Source organism: Urocitellus parryii, chromosome 11 (genome assembly GCF_045843805.1).
Source record: "Urocitellus parryii isolate mUroPar1 chromosome 11, mUroPar1.hap1, whole genome shotgun sequence".
Taxonomy (NCBI): Eukaryota; Metazoa; Chordata; class Mammalia; order Rodentia; family Sciuridae; genus Urocitellus; species Urocitellus parryii.
In genome coordinates this window covers 62825601-62847458 of record NC_135541.1, presented here as the reverse complement: position 1 = coordinate 62847458, position 21858 = coordinate 62825601, and positions in this window count along the sequence as shown.

Here is a 21858-nt window from a genome sequence, read left to right as displayed (position 1 = left end):
AAAATGTTTTCCATCATAAGTACATACTATAAATCTTTGATAAAGTGGTACCTTATGTCTAAAAATATCCCTGATTTTGAATTCACCACTGAGTGAGAAATTTCTTCAACTGGTGAAGCTGTCAGTAATGGACTTAGAGAAGACATAAAGACTGGGGGAACCTCCAGACTTGACCTTCCCTTGCCTGAAGAATGGGCCAAAATCTTCATCCCTGGATTTAGCAGACATGCTTTTGATAGTTTTATTTGGCCGAAAATCTAATTGAACACTGTCTTATAGACCTGGAAGAAATTAGACTGGTTAGTTTATCTCACTGAGAAAAATTCTTTGGAGTATGTAACAGAAAGAATATTCCCAAATTTCTTTATTGGCATAGTTAGCTTAGTCAACACATTAGTCAAATCATATTAAAGGCAAAAATATTATCATGTATAACCTCTCAAATAATAGGTTAACGTAACATAAATTTCAACTAGAAAGTATGATTCTTCAGAGAATTAGCTTTGTGTTTGTTGTCTTTTGATATATTGTTCCAATAACAAGACATGATGTTATTATTTCAGTTCCAAAAACCTCTGGAGGAAGCCCATATAGATAATTAGTTCCACTTTCAGAGAGGGTAAACACTGCACAGATATAAGGATTTTTTTCCTAGTATTGTAGAGTAATATAATGGCTTCAATTTTGAAGAGACTTTTCTAATAATGTATCTGATTTTATTTGCATTACAACTGCTCCTGGCTTGTTTGCTTCATGCTTTGTTTTATTTCGTCTATCCAAAATTTAAGCTCCTTGAGAGTAGTCAGTGTATTCTGTATCTTCTAAGATTTATTCAAAATAATGAACATGTGCTCAGAATTTAAAATATTAGTACCTACTGTTATTATTTGCATACTTAGGTTCAAAAAATATTATTCAGAGGTCAGATCTTTTAGGTTAGGAAAGGTAAAAATTACCTAATTTAGTTGACACATAGCACTGTAATGTGGTTTACACCAACAATTAATTATGGTCATGGCATTCTGGAGAAAGTTATCAAGTATTAAAACTCTGGTCATAGATATGTGGGCTGACAACCTAAGCATCTCAAATTTATCCAACATTGTAATCAATATATGCTTATTATAAACAAGATAGTATAGTTGAAATCAGATTAGAACAATTATAACTGCAATTTCCCACTTTTCTGAGGAATGGCAAATAAATTATAATACTATTCAGCTCATGTTAATGACTAATTTTAATCCTAGTACTTTAAGATTATTTTTCACAAGAACTTATTTTGAAGACTAGATTTTTATCATTGAAGCCTTCTTTATCCATTTCATGAAGAAAGAGGAATGCTACATCATAAATCTGTTAAATTGATATGGAAATTTTATTTTTCATACATACAAATATTTGGTTATGGTCAAGCCAAATTGAATGAAAAAGAAGAGTATGAGCATATTTCATACTTTACATTTGTAAACTGTGAAAGATTCTTGGATCACTTTCCTGGAAAACATCCACAATTGAAATTATACCCCAGGAAATTCCTGGGCAAAGTGAATAGCCTGATGTCAGTGATAGTCTAAAATCATTTTGTTGATGAAACAAACCTTTGTTTTCAGAGAATAAATAGTTATACTGCAACATATTCCACACTATCCAAGGAAATGGTCAGCATACCTTTTTATGAATATGTAATTAAATTTATCTAGTCAATAATGGTTCTTTGAAAAACCTAAAGCTGAAAATTAAGAGAAGCCATGCACTTGGGCACCTGATTGACATCACTTTTATTTAATATAATAATGCCAATTGAGTTCCGTTGAGAAGTTCATAATGGCCTTTATTTACATTTAATTAGCACCTCTCTGGATTAATTCTTCATTTTATAAACCTAATACAACCTTAATACTGGAAGATGTGAATCGAATATGATAACAACATGTACCTGGTTGTTTTAATTAATCTGTCTAAACTGAACATGCCACTTCAAATTCATAAAGATCAAGCTTTATGCTACCCTTGGACTTATCATCATGTTAATTGGCTGCTGTGCTGGAAAATGATCTTTATATTATTCTCACTCTGTGGCAGATAGTACAATTCCAGTTGGTTGATGAACATGAAGTGTAAATATATATATATCTCATTTTCAGATATTTATTTAAAGTACAAGAAAATATATAAAAGTATTAAGGTTGGTTAATTGCAAAAGTTGAAAATATATATGATTAAAATTGTTTCTCTGTATTTTTCATATATTTTTATAATAAATATACATAACAATAAATAATATTTGTAAATCATATATAAACACACATATACCATATATATATGTGTATATATATATATATATATATATATATATATATAATTAAACCACATATAAAGAATCTAAATGTATGTTTTAGAAGCTGAAAGAAAACCTTCATCTTGCATATTTTCTAGTTATATTCTATGGCTTTCATCATTCATTAAGGTTGAAGGTGAGAAACAGGTCAGGAAATAAAAGATAATGTGAATGACCCATGCCTGAATAATTAAATAATATCTTCTTCTTCTTCCATTTGGGGAAACAGTTAGAAACCTCAAAGACAGGTTAAAGATAACTTGCCAAAATGTTTTGTTTTTACAAAAGCTATGTCTTTATTTAGCTGTTTCTCATTGGATTGGATTCAAGACAATATACTTATTGTCATATTTGACATATATATATTGTCAAAGGGCTTCCAGTAATTAAATAAGTAAGTGATTACAAGTTATATCAGAGGTGCACTCCACTAATTTGTGATTATCAGTCAATCATACTTGTAGTAAGAAAAAGAAGAATTTAGAGACAGAACACATTCAAAATATGAAAGAATACATAAACAAACAGAATGTAGTGACAAAAAAGAATGTTACATCATTCTTTAAAAATTAGAAATTCTAGAAAATGGAGTTTACAATGTTATATCCTAGTCAATTCTGTAAATTGGACTGATGCCAAAGCCAAACAATATTAATGCCAAAGAGCTTAACATGTAATGTAAACATTTTTTTCTGTTAATTTCCTCTCTGTTCCAAGAACTTAAAAATGAATGTCACAATTTCACGAGGGTTACCATGACACATTTGGTGGTGGGAATTGTAAAGTTTCATTATTATACCTAGAAAAACCAGAGGGTTATGTTTAAATCTCACACTTGATTTTAAGTGAAAATTTTCTCTTTTAAGAATGCTACTTTTTAGACTTTTATAATCTTGTTTCTGGATTGTGCCAGTGATCTCTTCTAGCATTCTTTTCACTATTTTTTTCTGTCTTCTAATCCTATCTTATCACTAAAATAAACTTCTATAGTTTGGGCCTGTACAAAAAAGGCCAGGGAATGATTGTTCTCCAGAGAAAGGGAGGTAAGTAGTGTTCAAATAAAAAATACAAGACCAAGTAGAACAAAATTAATAAATCTTCATAAATGTTGGCTCCCCAATATTCCTCTTATTTCAATATTAGATAACAATGTTCTTTTCCTGCTTGCTAAGTAGCATACAGGTTTAAATGGGCTCACATTAAATGAATTCTCTGAGTTCTGTGGAATTAAATAGAGGACAGTGACATTGCAAATGGGTTGGGAACCAGGAGACTTATATTCTAGTTCTGATTATCTCTGCTTAGTTCTGTGACTAGATAAATCATAATTTCTTGAGTTGTCACTTCCTTTATTTGTAAAAACAATAGATCTGTGTAATTTTAGCATACTTTTAAATCCCTATAATAATACTTTGGTGGGTTTCTAAGTTGGGTAACCCTACCTGAACTCAATTGTTTACCTACTTGGAAGAGTGCATAATATGACCTGTGGATTCATTTTTTATCACTCTTTATTTTGTTGATATCATTAACTGACATTAATAAGTTCTCTTTGTCATTTTCAATATTATTACCTATGTGCTTATAACCTATACCATGCACCACTGCACAGATAATTAAGGAGACTTCATAAAGTTATCTTAGAAATTAGAATCTTTTCCTAAGTTGTCATATTTGGAAAAAAAAGGGACTTCATATTCAGCAGTGTGAATTGTTTGAACTATATACTTACCACACTTCCTTTCATGCCCAAAAGTTCAATTTCACAAGCAATCTTTAGGTTGTTTAATATTGCAGACATAATATTTGCCAAAATACTAGAGCTGCTTTATAATACAACCAAAACTGGGATTTTGAAATTTCCTAGATGAGGGTAAAGATTTTACACAATATCCAGTGTTGTTTAGGGTAAAACAAACAAACAAACAAACAAAAACATTTGAATTTCCTATCTTGAGTTGACAGGATGAAGTGGGCAGTATAACATCAGATTTAAAGACAAGAACTTAATAATGTAAATTTTGCCAATAACTTTAACCTTTATTGGTCTCTTTTATGTCATTCACAAAACAAGGTTAATATACTTACTTTATGCAGATGCTATAGTTATTAAATAAGATAAATTTAAAACATATATGTAAAGTGCTTATTATCATAGTACCTCTTACAGGCTTTTATGAAAATGAAAGAGGCAAAAGAAGCATTTCAATGTTTGAGAATCAAATGGAGTTTTCCCAACATTTGTTTGCTATTAAAGCTTCATTGAGATATGATCCAAATATCTTAAAGCTAAATGGTTTAATAGTAAATGTCAATGGTTTTAGTATCATCATAGAATTTTTTGACCCTCAGCACTGCATAATTTTAGGACATTTTTATCATGCCCCCCATCTACCTCTCTATACACTTGCCATCTCTGTGCACATTGTCTGTTAAGGACATTTCATATAAAGCAAATTATACAATATATTTTCTTTTGTGGCTATTCTCTTTCTTTGCCTAGTATTTTCAAGTACTCATCCTATTTGTTGTTGCATGTATCAGTACTTCTTTCATTCTTATTGCTGAACAATATTCCATTGTATGCATATATCACAATTTGTATATTCATTAATCAGTTGATGAACTTCTACCATGTATCTACTTTTTGGCAATTGTGTATAGAACTGCTAACAATATTTGGCTACCGAATTTTGGGATATATTTTTATTTCTGAGGAATATGCAACATAATGAAATTATTTTAGGGTCATATTATAGTCTATGTTTAATATTCTGAGAACAGGCTATACAATTTTATAACCCCACAAGCAATAAAGCAATGTATGAGGGTTCTTATTTCTCTGCATCCTAGAGAAGACATTTCTGGTCAGTTTTTGTCACCCTACTCTGTGGGAAGCTCTATCAGTTAATGTTTTTTGTTCGTATTTCTTTAATGATCAAAGATATTGAGTGTTTTTTCACATAGTTTTTCACTCTTTTTCTGTCTTTGTACATATGTCTAGTAAAAGTTTTCCCCATTTTTAATTGATTTATTTGTCTGTAATTTTGAATTCTAAGAATGATTTATGTAGGTCTGGATATTAACCTCTTACTAGATGTATGTGGCTTATAAATATTTTCTTCCACTTTATGGGTGTGTTTGTTCTTCCTTGATTGTGTCTTGTGAAATGAAAATTACTTAATTTGATGAATTCAAATTTGTTTTCTCCTACTGTTTGTGTTTTTGGAGTTTTATCTAGAAAACTTTGCCTATTCTATAAACATTTGCTCTGAAATATTATTCTAAGAATGTATTGTTTTATCTGTTACATTAAAGTCTATGATTTATCTTTAGCTATTTTTTATGGATGCTATGAGGAAGGACTCTCTTTCCATTCTTTGGCATGTGAATATGCAAGTGGCACAAATAATATTTAAAAGATGATTCTTTTATCAATTAAATTGCCAGCACTCTAGTCAAATATCAATTGACCATAAATGTGTTTATTTCTGTTCTCAATTCTATTCCTGATTTCAAATGTTCATCCTCATGCTAGTACCATACTTCTTTTCTATAGTTTTGTAGTAAGTTTTGAAACTGAGAAGAGTGAATTCTGTCATTTAATTCTTCCTCAAGATTGTTTTGCTCTTCTGAGTTACTTGCATTTTCATTTAAATTTCCAGATCAGCTCATCAATTCCCAAAGAGGTCAGTTGAGATTTTTACATGGAACTTGTTGAATTTTAAGATAGGTTTGAGGAATCTTGTTCTGATTCATGAGCACAAAATATATTTTAATTTATTTAGTTTTTCAATTTTTTAAACAAATGTTTTAGTTTTCAGAATGTTTTTTTTTAATTTATCCTAAGCTTTAGAATTATTTTAATACTTTTATAAATATAATTGTTTTATTATTTTTATTTTCAGATTGTTCATTAATCTGACTGGCCTATATAGTTCTTTCCATACAGTATGGAATTAAAACGGCAAAAGTAAAGATTTTGATCTTGTTCTGACCTTAAGGAGAAAAACATACTACTAAACATACCATTAAATATGATGCTAGCTTATGATGTTAGCTGTAGGGTGTCTGTACACACACACAAACACACACACAAACACATGTATTCTTTATGAAGTTGAAAAATTTCCCTTCTGTTACTAGTGTTTGAAGTTGTTTTTTTTTTTTATCATGAAAAAGTGTTGGATTTTTTCAAATACTTTTGCTGGACATATTGAGATAATCATGTGGTCTTTATTCTTCATTTTATCAATATAGCATAATTCAGTGACTGATTTTATATATTAAAACAGTCTTGCAGTCCTGTGATAACTTACACATGCTTATTACATGGAGTACTTCATTCACATCTTGCTGGATCCAGGTTGGAAGATGTTTGAAGATTTTTGGTCTATATTAATTTGCAATGTTAGTCTGTATTTTTTTCCTTTAATTGCTTTGTCTGATTTTTGTATTAGAGTGATATTTGCCTCATAGGATAAATTAGATCTGCCTTTGCATTCTATTTTTTAAGAGATTTTGAAAAATTGACTCTACGTTTTAAAATGGTTGTCAGAATTCACCAAAAAAGGATATGAACATGGGCTTTTTTTTACATGAGAAGTTTTAAAATTATCTATTCAACCCCTTTAATCTTTTAAAGATTTATTCGGATTTTGTACTTCTTCTTGAATCAGTTTTGGTGTTGTGTGCCTTTCTATGAATTTCAACTTTCATATAAGTTATCTATTTGGGGCATATATTTTTTGATAGTGTTTCTTTATCTCCTTTCCATTTACATGTTGGTAACAAGGTCTTGTTTTTCATTCTTGATGGTAGGAATTGTCTCTCTTTCATGGTCATTAGCCCTTAAAAAATGATTAATTCTAATTTTTTAAAAAATGGTAAGCTTTGACTTTATTTTTTATTTGTACTTATCTTCTGATTCCACTAATTCCTGAGTTTTTTGATGATTATCAATTAATTGATGCTTGCTTTAAATTTTGTTTGTGGTCCCTTCTTTTTTTTCTGTTTCCAGAATTAGGAGGTTATGTTACTGACTTGCACCTTTTTAAAAAGGTGTTGATAGGTATAAGTTGTATCTGTAAGTACTGTTTAATTGAACCCCATAGAATTTGGTATGGTGTTTCTTTTGCTGTCCTTTGTCTCTGTTAATTTCTAATGTCCTTTTTAATTTCTTATTTCAGTGATTATTTACAAATGTTGTTGATTTCACATATTATTGAATTCCCCAAAGTTTTAATTTCAATTCCTTTAAACTTACTGAAGCTTCTTTATGGCATACCAGGTGATTCTTGAAAATGTCCCATGTGTGCTTGAGATGAATGTGTATTATGTGAAGTGTTCTAGAGATATTTGTTATGTTTAGTTGGTTTACAGTGCTGTTCGAGTCTCCTATATCTTCATCTATCTTCTGCCTAATTATTCTATTATTAAAAGTGGGCTATTTAGAATTCAACTATTATATTTGAATTGTCTGTTTTCCCCTTCAGTCTGTCTGTTATTCCTTCATTTATACTAGGAAAATATATTTTCCTAAAATATATTCCTCCTGAAGCTTTAGCTTATCATATTGCTCTTCAGAAATTGCACCCTTGGCATGCATGTTGATCCTTTCCTCCTACTGCAGGGATGACAGTAGTTTTATCTGAGCTCTTTGACTTTTCCTGATCTTTCTTACCTGACTATAAGTTTGTGGCTGATCTCTCTCTGTTGGTATCACACCCAGATGTCTTCACTAACTGCTATCTGATTGTTCTCTTTCAACAATGCCACAAAGCATAAACTGCTCCACAGTCCAATTGAAGTAATGTTTGGCCCCTTTGTAGGAGTCATTTTTGAAGCCAGTCTTTGAGCGTTGCTCAGACCCTATGAGGACTCTACTCAACCAAATACTCCGTTCTATTGACAGAGTCTTTAGTCTTCAGTTTCCCAGCATTTTGTTTCAAATAAACTGAGAACCCTTAGGATGCTCATGAATTTTGTCTGTATTTGCCCTAAGACTTCCATCACATTGGGCTAGAGGGAAGAGGGGGTCCCATCATGGTTCAAGTGTTACAGATTCTCACCAAAATTCTATAAATTTTGTTGAATAGATAGTATTTATTTGCTTATGACAATTTCCTGAGATTCATTTGGGTTCTGTTTTGAATTTTTACCTGTTATGGTTATTTTTCTGGGAATAGTTTGAACAGTGCCTAATGCCACCATCCCACAGTGCTTCTCCCTAGGATGTTTTTAATTAGTAAAACATAATTAATTTTGTTCTTGTGGTTTCTCTGATTTGGCACAGTTATATGGGAAGGGCTCTTTGTAGTATAATTTTTTTTTCTCAACAAACATTTTCTGGCCACATTAGGCAGTGGGACTGTTCCAGTCATCAACTCAATGACCTCAAACCCCAGAGAATCCCTGGAGCTGTGAATATAGATGAGGGTGGATCTTGGGAACCTGCTTACTCAGGACTTCCTCAGCAGATGGTTCTCACTTTATATCCTGACTTACATTTTGTGGGAGGAGTAAGAATACAAATAGTATTTTACTGAGGGTTTTGTTTGGTTCATGACTTCAAAGAGGCTGCAGAGTATCTTAGGATAGGCATGGAAAGTCCTCAAACAAATATATGCTATCTATCAATCATCTCTATCAACACAATAATGTGAACTTGAAATCAGTTAGCCCCAAAAGTTATTTAATGAGATAAATCCTGCTACCTTCCATGTTGGCATTTCTGTGCTTTTAGCTTAAAGTCTGCCTTCATATCTTCTTCTCTATATTTCGGGGTGTAGAAACACACAGATTATATTTCCCAGATTCCCTTAAAAATTAGTTTATGTTTTACTTCTGTCAAAGAGAAGCATAGAGGGAAGATTGGAAGAAGAAGAAGAGTGACTTCCTTCATTCTTTCAGTTTTCAAGTTCATCTCTGGCAGCTGCAGAGCAGGATTGGCATTTGGGGACAGTAGGCAATAGCTGGGGCTAGTGGAACAAGTTTTAGTTTCTTGGCTCCAACGGCAGGAACTTTTAACATCAGGGATCTCAGGAACTCTTCTGACTCTGTTTTCTGTAGTTACTAACTAGTTAAACTCTTTTGTTCTTCTAGCTCCTCCAACATCCTCATAAGCAATTCTGAGTTAAACCCTTTCTGTCTGAAATACCGAGGGTGGTTTTCTTTGATGAATAACTTCTAAGTCACACTTAGTATTTATTGAAAACCTTCCCTCTAGACTATAAGGGTGAAAGGCAAAAATGGAGTCAAGTGGCTGCAGGACTCAGGGCCACTGTGGTTCATTGAAAATACTGGCATAAAAAGAGCATCCACTACGTATCCATGTAGCCCGCTGCTAAGTGCGAAGTTTTATTCATGCTAAGAGAGAGAGAGAGAGAGAGAGAGAGAGAGAGAGAGAGAGAGAGAAAGCTAAATTTATAAAGATATTAGAAAAATAGTAGAGTAACTTTCCAAACTGCAAGTAAGCAAAGATTTCAAAAACAGTACAAAAAATAAATAATAAAGAAAAAGTAACTCATCCTTTCTCAACTTGTGAAACTATACTCATAAAATGCATTAGTAAAATGAATAACCAAGCCATAGACTGGGAGAAAAATATTTTAAAAATACATATATCTAACAATGTATTTGCATTTAGGATACATAAATAACTCCTGAAAGTCCATAATAAAATGACAATATAACTAGCAAAAGAAAAAAAGGGGGAAAAATACCAGAGTAGACTCTTTGAAAGGAAGTGAACATACAAAAAGGTCTCCACATCACAATGATGAGGGAAATGGACATAAAAGACACAATAAATACCACCAAACTCCTCCTAGAATCTAGGCTAAAATTAAAGGACAGATAATACCAAGTGTTGCCAAGGATGTGTAGCACCATAATACTCATACAGTGCTGATGGGAATATAAAATGTTTTGATAGTTTCTTATAAATTTTCATGTTTGTGTATCCCAAGATCTAATGATTTCAAACCTAACCATTGAGCCAAAAGGAATGAAGATAAATAGATAGATAGATAGATAGATGATACTTTCAAAATCTTACACAAGATATTTATATAAGCCTTAATCTTTTAATAGTACCAACTGGAAACAATCCATATCTTAACACTAGGAGAATCAAAATTAATTATTGTAATGCAAATAAAATGAAATGTTATTCAACAATAAAAATTAAAGAAGTATTGCTATAATCAACAATACCAGTTAATTTTAGATATGCTGCATGAAGCAAGTTTGACAGAGAAGTTTGACTTGCTGTGGGACAGCACTTATTTAATCTCTAGAATGAGCAAATGATAGCAATAATTCAGCAAAGTGTTTGAAGTGTGGGAATATTTATGGAAAATTGCAGAGAAAGGAAATTTGAGGGTGATGGATTTATCTTAATCAGATAAATTTTCATGGCTACATACATTTGTTGGAAGTCTTAAAGTTTACTTAGTATTTGTGCATATTACTTATGTAAACTTTCCCATTAAAATGACTATTACATATTGATGAGTATAAAAGAGTTGTATATTCTAGCAATGAACTCTTTCACCTCTCTTTATTTCGAAGTTATAAGTTTTATTTATAACTTGTCATTAATTAGAAATAAATGGAAAAATATAGTGTCATTGAAAGCCAAGTAATTGTAAGAAAAAATAATTATTTCCTATCGTAGTCCATTTTCTGTTACTATAACAGAATACCTGCAACTTTATAAATTGTAAAGGAAAGAGATTTATTTAGCTCATTATTCTGAAGGGCCAAGAACATGACACTGACATCTCCTTTTTTGGTGAGAATTTCATATAGCTCCAATTCATGGAAGCTAACAGAAAAGTAAATGGGCCTTAGACAGCAGCTAACCCTATAAACATGAAAGCATGCCTGGAGAATTATTATTCTAGGAAAAGGCATAGGAAGATATCTGAAAAGTATCTGAATGAAATTAAAGTGAAATGTAATTATTGTGAAAGAATTCAGACCAGAAGGGCAGGCAAGCAAACATAAGAAAAAGAAGCAAATTGAAATACAAGTAACATGTTTCAGATTTAGGGGGCATTTGTTCTTTCTAGAGAGAGAGTCTCTCTATTGTGCAAATTTTATTGCAGTTTGTTAATATCTTTGGAAAAATTTCTCAGTTTGATTCCAAATCTATTGATGCTATTTTCTTGTGTTCAGGTACAGTGGCTCATTTAAACTATTGATATGTTTTGTTTTACTTTACTTACCTAAAAATATAATAGAAACAAAGAAATCACGTATCTGCTAAATCCTTATCTGCTAAATAGACTTTTGTTATAAGACACAAGCTTTTGGGGAATAGAAAAAGTTCACATTTGATAGTATTTTATAAAATCTTGAGTAAACTGTAAGTAACAAAACCAGTCCTGTGCCAGCTATACTATGTCTACTACAGCATAAGGATTAAGAAAACACATTTGCACTAAGAGTTGATTGGGTTCAAGTTTAGCTCCTTAACAACTGTATAGCTTCAGACAAATTACTTAACCTCTTTGAATGTCAATGTCCTCGTCTGCAAAATTTGGATATTAACTTCAGAGAATTAATAAGATTAAGTGAGAAAATGTATAAAATTTCTTAATACCTGTGTTGATATTAAGCATCATTATTACCAAAGATATGACTGTTTTTATAAAAACTAAAGTTAATTTGAATGAGAATTTGGCAATCACCAAGCTATACTAGTTGAAAGGAAGCAAGACAAAATTAGAACAAAACATGCACATTGAATTTAATTTAGACCTAAATTCTAGTGTAGGATTTTAAGCTTCAAAGTATATTGCCAGCAGAGTGATAAACTCCTAGTACTAGGTAGACTGGTTCTGTTCTGTTTCTCATTTAGGCTCTGCTTTCTCTTTCCTCCTGTCCCTAGTCATGGATTCTCTGATCTTCAGCTATTGTTGCTGCTAAGGCTCTGAGTCTTACACTTAAGTTCTTAAGTCTGTCTGATTATTATTTAATCACTTAACAAAAATACTGATTAATTTCTCTTGTTCTATAAGATGCCATGCTAAGCACTGATGATATAACCTCTAGCTGAATAAGATAGACAAAATTTCCTCTTTTCAAAAAAATAGTAAGAAATTCCCAATGACCAATTATACAGTCATTTAAGTTGCCATTATTGACAATATGGAGAAGTAACAGGGCTTTAAGTATTGTCTTACAGGGACTAGGAATCTGAGCAGAGAATTGCCTAACAAATAGCATTAAATTGGGATCTAAAGGTGAGGAGGCACATGCTTGGAGAGCTTTGCGTGGACCAAAAAGCCTTAAATATAAAATACATGAAGCTTAAAGTGGGGGAGGGAAAGGCTCTATGATTGGAGCTCAGAGAGGAAAGAAAGAATAGCTTATGACAGGGACTGTAAAGGAATGATGAAGCAAGATGATGGAGATGCTTTCAGGCCGGGTTAGATCATCTTTATTTCTTTATGGAAGTTTGTTTTCCTAGCAGGGAAAGGTTTACTGCTAATTCTGCAATGCACTGCCTTTGCTGACCCTGGTCAATTTGTGTTCACCATTAGCCTTTGGCCCCCTGTTGATATGTACTCAATCTGCTCTAAACGCTGGCCTTTCTCCTTGGCTGCTGGTGCCCTCCGCTGTAACTCAGCTTTCCCAGGCCTCTAAGATCTCTCCTTGTTGCTCTCCAGGCATAGGTTAGTGACACCATTGCACATGACCCATGACCCCAGGCCAGAACTTTTGCCCATCTATTCTCTCAACCAGAAGCAGGTCCTCACCAACAATCAACTCTTTCTGGTTTGGCTGTGTGTTAGAGACTGTGATAAAGATTCCACCCTGAGGCTGGTCTCAGAACTCCAGTCTTCATCCTCCATAGCAGCTGTATCTGCTGTACAATTACTTTTTATTAGACTTTTAGATGTTCTCAGCACTTAATATATTTTACTTCTCTTCTTTCCAATATCCCTGCAAGGTTAGTATTCTTAGCTTATTTCCCAATGTAAAATATGAGGATTAAGGAGATTTGCTCACTTGCCCAAAGTTATACAATCAGTACAAGTACAAAGATATAAACCCGAGTCTCTCTAGTTCAAGAGAAAAATAACAACAAGAAATGCTAATTATTTTGCTTCTAGTTATAAAGGAAGAAAAACCATAACTCGGAGCTATGAATACCAAGTTAAATAAAGAGTACCCCAAAGAGCACTATTCCTCATGACATGAGACACATTTATTACTCTTCTCTACCTGTTTATGGATTAATGCCCTTTCTCCACCCATTTCAAAGACTTGCAGCTCCTTCTGAATTTCTTTTTAGCTCTTTTCTCTCTCCTGCTCAGCATGACAAGTTGGCCCGGAACACACAACAGTTGAACAAAATAAACTGCCAGGGCTTTAAATCAAAGTTCTAATTCTAAATTGTATAGGACCTGCCTTTTGCTGACACATTTCCCTGGTAGGTTTTTTTTTTTTTTTTTTTTTTTTAAATTTCTGTTTTTTGTTTTGTTTTGTTTTGTTTTTCTGCAAGGGTAGCAAAAAAAGAGAAGGTAAAAAAAAAAACTAGTTGTAATTTTAAGGTAGAAGAAACACATTTTACTTTGATTCTCTTTTTCCTGACTACTGATGTAGACTCAAGTCAGAGCAAATTAGGAAAAGGACTATGTGAAAGAGAAAGCACAAACAGTATCATTAAAACCAAATCTAAGATAAAGTTGAAACAAGAGAAGACATCATTATTCTCTCTAAAATCTGCTTTAGCTCAAGAAAAATTGTCTACTCAGAAGGTATTGGCTGGTTCTGGAAGTATTACAATCTTTAGCAAATGTTCTTAAACCTGCCTCTGTTTTTGTTGTTGTTATTTTCGTTTGTCTTGTTGTTTTATTCTATAAGCATTTCAGGAAACTTTACAATAGAAGATTACCTGTACTTGAACTTAATTTTTTATTATTGATTGATTGATTGATTGATTGATTTAAATGCTGGGGATTAGTGGCTAAGGCAGTGGTAGTGGCTCTCTACGACAGAGCTACATCCCCTACCCTTTTATTTTTATTTTTTTGAGACAAGAGCTCCCTAAATTCCCCAGGTATGTCTGGAATTTACGAAGCTCTGGCGTCAGCCTCCTGAGTTTCTGGGATTGTAGGTGTATAACACTTTGCCCACATTGACCTTTATTTTTACCTTTTAAGAAAACTCTAGTCTTTGAACTTATTCCCACATATTATGCATTGCCAAATGAAAAGAAAAAAAAAGTTACAATAAAGCAGAATTGTATAAAATATAGGAACAGAAAATTACATAAAGTAATATCACAGTAATGTTTACCCATCAAAAGTATAAGACAACTGGGACTAGACCTCAGAGAAAATCATATGGATTTTAATTTCAGGCTGTGAGATGGAGAAATGTTGAATGGTTTGTGAGGTATATGTTAGTTTTGACAAGCTGCTGTAATTTATATTGCATTGCATTTGGGGCTTCTCAGTATTCAAAAATGACTCTTTATTGAAGCCTTTTGTTTGAATGACATTCTTTCTGGAACACTCATTGTGTAACGTTTAATTAATGTGTCCTTTTGGCACTTAAAATATCATCTAAACAGGTTTTTGTTGGGGGGCCCGTAGTTTAAACCAAAGAGGAACAAAACTAAACACTGGGCTCATTTTCATCATATTGCCAAGAGACACAACTGTAGACAAAATCCACTGTTATGATAAGCAAGAACTGAAACTCAATTCCCATTCAGGGTGCTGAAAATTCCACCCTTAATATATTTGTAAACACATTGTCATAAAATCAAACTTCTTGATGCTACATCACTTGGAAATTGTGCAGGGGACCTGAATCTAGGAAATGTAATTTCCCTGTTGCTTACCTTGTGAAAAACCCTATTTTTAATATCAACTGTATATGAACTAGAATGACGGTGACAACCTCATCTCTAATGCAATGAGAATTGTGTTTATTTTACAGAGTTTTGCTTATAGCAATACACAGCAATACCATAGAGAGGTACATATACTCCGTGAGTCCTGCTGCTGATTACTTTGAAGAAACAATCAGTCTTTTGGCTTCATGTGTAATGCAGAAATACTGAACAACATGCAAAATACTTTCACTTTCAGAGATGTTTGGGCCAAGAAGAACCCAGAGTATCTAAGCTTCTTGTTATAGAACTCAGTGCAATCCATTAAGTCAATGTATTGAATATCTTCTATGTGCAAAGTAGCAGGCAATCAAAAGGTTTCTCTTTTTCTCTCATTAAACATAATAAGAAGTAGGGTTGAAGTACTTTGAATTCATAGATGAAAAATGTTGTCTTTCAAATCTAAACCTAATGTGTCCAGTATAGTACTTTTTATCAGCTTCTTTTTAAAAGCTTGTGAGTGTCCTGTGCACACTATGTTTTTCTTAAACCACCAAAGAGTATCATTGACCAAAATATAAGACATAATCCACTTAAACGTATTTATTAGCATCCATTATGAACTTGAGATTAGTTCAAACTGGTCAATGGCAGTGTTTGTATCTTCTATACACACACACACACACACACAAACACACACACATACTTCATTTTCACCCTATATTTTATTTAAAAATTATTCCCAAGCTTATATCATTCTCAGGCACTTTGAAAACCATTAATTTAACAAGCCTATCAATGACTTGCTGAGTGCAATTTTTAAAAATTCCTTTAAGAAAATTTTGCTTATCAGGACAAATATCTTTAATGTAAATAAATTGTTAATAAAATGAGGTTAGCAAATCACATTGTTTAGTCTTCCTTTTTCTAGGACTTCAGTTTTTTGTAGACGACAATTTAGGCATTTGGTGTCCATGTGTTCCTGTGTAAGGAATCAAAATCTTGTTACAGAGGATTATATTATCTCCTTCTCCTGATGGAACCAGTATTTGATATCATTTCTTTTTACTGACTGAGTGCTATTTCCAAACTGTTCCACTCTCTTCATATCTTTTGCATTCCAGTGCACTGCACAGTGCCAGCCATCCTCATATCTGTCCAGGCCTGGCAGGCCAGCTGCTCTCCCTTCACCATGGCCAAGGGTTTTATCTTCCTTTCTCATGGATTAAAACCAGTCATCTGACCCTCATAACTCACATTCCATTCTACCAACCTGATGAATATTCCCAAGGCCTCTCTTCACTTCCCAAGGGAAGCTTAGCTAAAATCCATCATGTATTGGCTCTGGCATGGCATAAAAGACCTCCCACAATACAAGATCAGGTTCACAGGCTCAAATTGAGTGCCAATGCCACTATTACCAAGTCAAAAATAGACTGCTTCTTTGAGGAACAACTAGAGACAAGAAAAGAAAGAAGGAAGGAAGGAAGGAAGGAAGGAAGGAAGGAAGGAAGGAAGGAAGAGGGAGGGAGGAAGGGAAATGAGGGGGGAGAAGGAATGAAGGAAGGAAGGAGGCTAAGGGAAAAAGGGAATAAACAGGACTAGGACATTAATAGAGGTAAAGCCAAATCTCCTGCTCTGCTCAGTTTCAATAGTATAAAAAAGTAATTTTAGCTTTAATTTCCTTTCAAAAAATTTTTGGATAAGTTTAAATTATCTGAATGTGGGTTTAAAAGAGTGGGAGTTCTTACCATGAGGTTTCCAAATCATTTTCTAATAAAAATAATGCAAGCTCTCTGTGGGTTCAGTGTGATGATGATGATGATGATGATGATGATGATGATAATGATGGTGATTCTTATTGGTCCCATACTGCCTAAAACTGTGAGGCACACAAATGTTGCTCAGTAAATCTTAGTTGTATAACTGTAATGAACAAGTGGATTTGAGTAGACTACGGTAGAGATGTCTGGCACCTTTTCTAGAAGTGGCACAATTCTCCCTGACTTTAGCACAATGGGATGAGCAGCAAATAACTTGGCAGTGACTCTGAGCCCTGCCCACAGCTGACTGGCTCAAGAACAGATAATTCATCCAAACTGGGCTGGTCCTCACACCCACTCCTTCCTCTCTCATCCCAGTCAATGAGGCTCCAGTTGAACTAAACTTGGACTGGTTAATTCCTTCCTTGGGGACTGTGGTCTTTGAAAGGCAAAACAGTCAGTTGAATCACCTTGGATGATGGATTCTGAGGTATAAATTTTAGGGAATTGTCAGTCTTGTTTTCCACATTAATGAGACATGGATAAAGATTCTTGATGGTATTTCACCCTGGTCCTAACTGTCCTCAAGTGGTAAATTCACTTATGGCCTTCAGTTGTTGGTACTTGAGTAGTTGCAAAATGAATTCTTTAATCACCTTAAATTAGCTCAAAACTTATTGTTTTTTTATCTGTTACTTATGACTAGCAGAATCCTAGTCATAAGTAAATTCTGCATCCTTCTCTTCTCCTTCCCTTCCCCTTCCTTTCTTCTCTCCTTTCCTCCTTTTAAAATTACCCACTAATTCATCTATTTGTCTTTTTAAACTGCATATCCATAAGAACAGGTTTCATTTCAAAATGAATAACTAACAATAAGTTGTCAATTCTGGAAAAACTGAGATTCAATATTAAGGAAAAGCAATGAACAGAATCATGTATTGAAAAGTTTTGGTCTCTCAAATATGATTATATTTCTGTTGATATATGCACAGGGGTTTAATATGGAAGATTAACATTATTAACAGAATTCTTTTTCTTAATAAGTTGTTTTCTTCCCATTAGGTCTAAATACTATGTTTCTTGACAGCATGATTGATGTAATTATTACTCTAAGTGCCAATTACTGAAGCAAAAGAGCACTCTGTGCTTAGTCTGAAACTTCTAGGATGCTCCTGGGTCAAAATGTCTGAGAATCGTGAAGTCCAAAACACACTCAGGATTTGTAACACTGACCCTCTTTTCTGAACTCCAACCCTGAAGGTTATTTAATCTTAATAAAATTTATCTTTGCTTTTGAAAATCTCAGCCTTTAAAATGATACTTGGAAGACCATTGAAAGAAAAAAAAGTAGAAGTATATTTAGATGTTTGTGATTTTCAAAATACTTGGACTAATCAAAGGACCAGTTAATAAATGTTATTATCATAACATTTGATAATAATAGTTAATGATTGCTAACAAGCATGGTGCTTGTGGAAACATAAATAAGGTCTTTCTATATAATGAATTATTTAGTTCTCATATGATGAGGTAGGTATCATAATAGCCCTGATTTTAGAGTTGAGAAAAATTTTAAGGCAAGGAAGTTAAGCAACCTAGTTCCACTAACAATGTATTTGTCACAATTTATTGTGGTTCTGATGAACTCAGCTGCTAGGTTTCTGCATACTGCATATTTAGCTGTAAGAGACTGAACTGACTGAGTTCAATTCTCCAAGTGTCCTTGCAGAATCTACAATTCTTCCTTCAGGTGACTTGCTTTTCTTTGGAGTATCAGGGGATGAGTTTAGACTGTAAAGTAAAATGAAAACTAGATCTGAAAGATTCATGGAATAAAAAACAAAACTACTCAGCAATCGCAAGTCAAGAAAATGTTCTTTTGGTTTTCATTTGATAAATAATGGTTTCATTACCCTATTGGGGAATGAGCATTCCCTCAGTCAAGAGAGCAGAATTCTGGAATCAGAAGAAAGAACTAACTCATTCTAGCTCTTGGCCACGTTGTCTATGTGAGCTTGAGAATAGCACACCACAATTCTAATATCAAAGCCCTCATCTTTGATAGAGAAATCAGAATTTGTGTCTTACCTATATTAAGTATTTTTTCAAGGAACAGAAAGACAACTCATATAAAATACCTTATAAATTTTGAGGCTCCAATGTACATTACAAATGTACATTATTACATTTACTTGATAAGCTTTGAAATATTAAGTACTACAATTGCTAATCATTCTCACCAAAAACCACTGTATTTGTGTTGACCAAATATTATTTATTTTAAAAGTTCTCATTATTTAAATTAAAATACTCTTTATTACTCAAATATTATTTCAGTAGTCACAAAGTATGAAATACATGTTCAAATTCAAATATAAGTTTCGATGTGTTTACTGGTGCTCTGAAACTTCTCTCTTATTTTAATCATGATTAATGTTCGACAGGTCATATGCCTTAATTGTTTTCATATTATACAGATAAAGAATAATATCATCAGGCAACTGGCTCAATGATAGTATCATTAAAATGCTTGTTCCTTAATGATTTTCTTTTGAATTTCAGCTGTTAGTACTTGGAAGCTTGCATACTGAGAGGGAGTCTTTCCTCAGAAATGTATATAATTTGTTCTAAGAATACAGACATTTATTAATATATCTACAAATCTCTCACTTATGAATCCTTTAAACATTTTTTAGAAGAAGTACAAATGAATGTAACACAAATATTAAAACTGACTCTTTTGAAAGTCATGTCAGTGCAGCCACAGCAGGACCATCAGCTTAGTGGTGGACAATTCTCATCCACAGAGCTCGACCCTCTCAATGGAGGGTCAGGATAATTAAGTGGAGCCATTTATTTGAATAGAAATTTTAAAAGACTAATTGTTTCATTAGAAATATCATGAAGTACGTGGAATATATTCCTTTTTCAGAAAGAGGAAATGAGAAGAATTATTGTAGGTGAGGAAGTCAGGGAATAAATTCTGAGTTTAGTCGTTATTCTGTGTGCATGTCCTGGCCAGCAAAGTCCAGGGGAGAGAAGATACTAGTGCTATGGGTATCTTTAAAAGGAACTCCACATTGGGTGGTAAGTTCATGGCTTTAGAAGCAATCACCAACTAAAAATTTAAGGCCACAAATTTTCTTCGTTGAGCCTCCATCTGTAAAGCTATGCCACCCACTCTTCATTTAATCACCCTGCCCCATGCTCTCACTCCTATGTCAGAAGTCTGAAAGGATTTAAGCATTGCTTTTAGAACAGTACACTATATTCCCCACAAGTTCATGGGTGCCATGGAAATGAAACACAAGTGCATTAAAAGGAGATTTTAAAAATACATAAACAATAAATTCACTGTAAAAAAACTCTATTTTGTTTTATATTAGACAATTTTCTATAGCTGTTTTATCAGTGAATAGATTTGGAATTTTTCACTGCAAGAGTTTTCACTGAGGTCTCATAGAAGAGAGAGTAGCATTATCTCATCCCTAGCACTTATTAATAAGTGACTGTCCCCAAATTACTTAACTTCTCTGAGTCTCACTTTTGTTCTAGATGAAAGTACCATGTTATTGGTATGTATCTGATGAGTTGGCTGGGAAAAAAACAATGCATTCAAGTTTCTTAGAAGATCATTTGCCACATAAAAAGTGCTTGATAGACTCAGCTGTCATTCCCCTTATCATGTTCAAACACGAGATAACTTGGAGCCAAAGATGTAGTGGACCTTATTCAAGGATACCCAGCAGCCTCAAGAATGGGGGAGTCTTTCAGCTATCCTAAAATATTGTCCTTGAATCATTAACAATCAGCTTCATCTTTGTATCAGAGTGTTCCTTGCACACAACTCTGTAGCAGTTTTTATATATTGGGCTTTGATTATACATCCACCTCTTGACCCACATTTGAATACACATGGGAAAAATGTCTGATTCTCCATCACGGTGTCCTGGTACTTGCTAGCACCTCAATAAATATTTGTTAAATAAGTTAGTGGCTCCCCCAGTGCCTGCAAGCGAGGCGAACCGGCAAGCCACGGGCGGGCGGGTCAGGTCCAGCAACCAGCCAAGGGACTGCAGCTACACGCGCCGGCGGGGAACACTGACCGGACCCACGAGGACAGGTCCGGTGGCGGACGGCTGAGGGCTAGGCCTGTCCCCTCCCCCAGTGTCTGCAGGTAGGCGGGACTGTGAACAGGAGCAGAGCTGGCCAAAAGCCTGCTGAGGGGCGGAACCGGCCCCTCCCCCAGTGCCTGCAAGCGAGGCGAACCGGCAAGCCACGGGCGGGCGGGTCAGGCCCAGCAACCAGCCAAGGGACTGCAGCTACACGCGCCGGCGGGGAACGCTGACCGGACCCACTAGGACAGGTCCTGCGGCGGACGGCTGAGGGCTAGGCCCGTCCCCTCCCCGAGTGTCTGCAGGGAGGAGGGACTGTGAACAGCAGCAGAGCAAGCCCAAAGCCTGCTGAGGGGCGGAACCGGCCCCTCCCCCAGTGCCTGCAAGCGAGGCGAACCGGCAAGCCACGGGCGGGCGGGTCAGGCCCAGCAACCAGCCAAGGGACTGCAGCTACACGCGCCGGCGGGGAACGCTGACCGGACCCACTAGGACAGGTCCGGCGGCGGACGGCTGAGGGCTAGGCCCGTCCCCTCCCCCAGTGTCTGCAGGGAGGAGGGACTGTGAACAGCAGCAGAGCGAGCCCAAAGCCTGCTGAGGGGCGGAACCGGCCCCTCCCCCAGTGCCTGCAAGCGAGGCGAACCGGCAAGCCACGGGTGGGCGGGTCAGGTCCAGCAACCAGCCAAGGGACTGCAGCTACACGCGCCGGCGGGGAACGCTGACCGGACCCACGAGGACAGGTCCGGTGGCGGACGGCTGAGGGCTAGGCCTGTCCCCTCCCCCAGT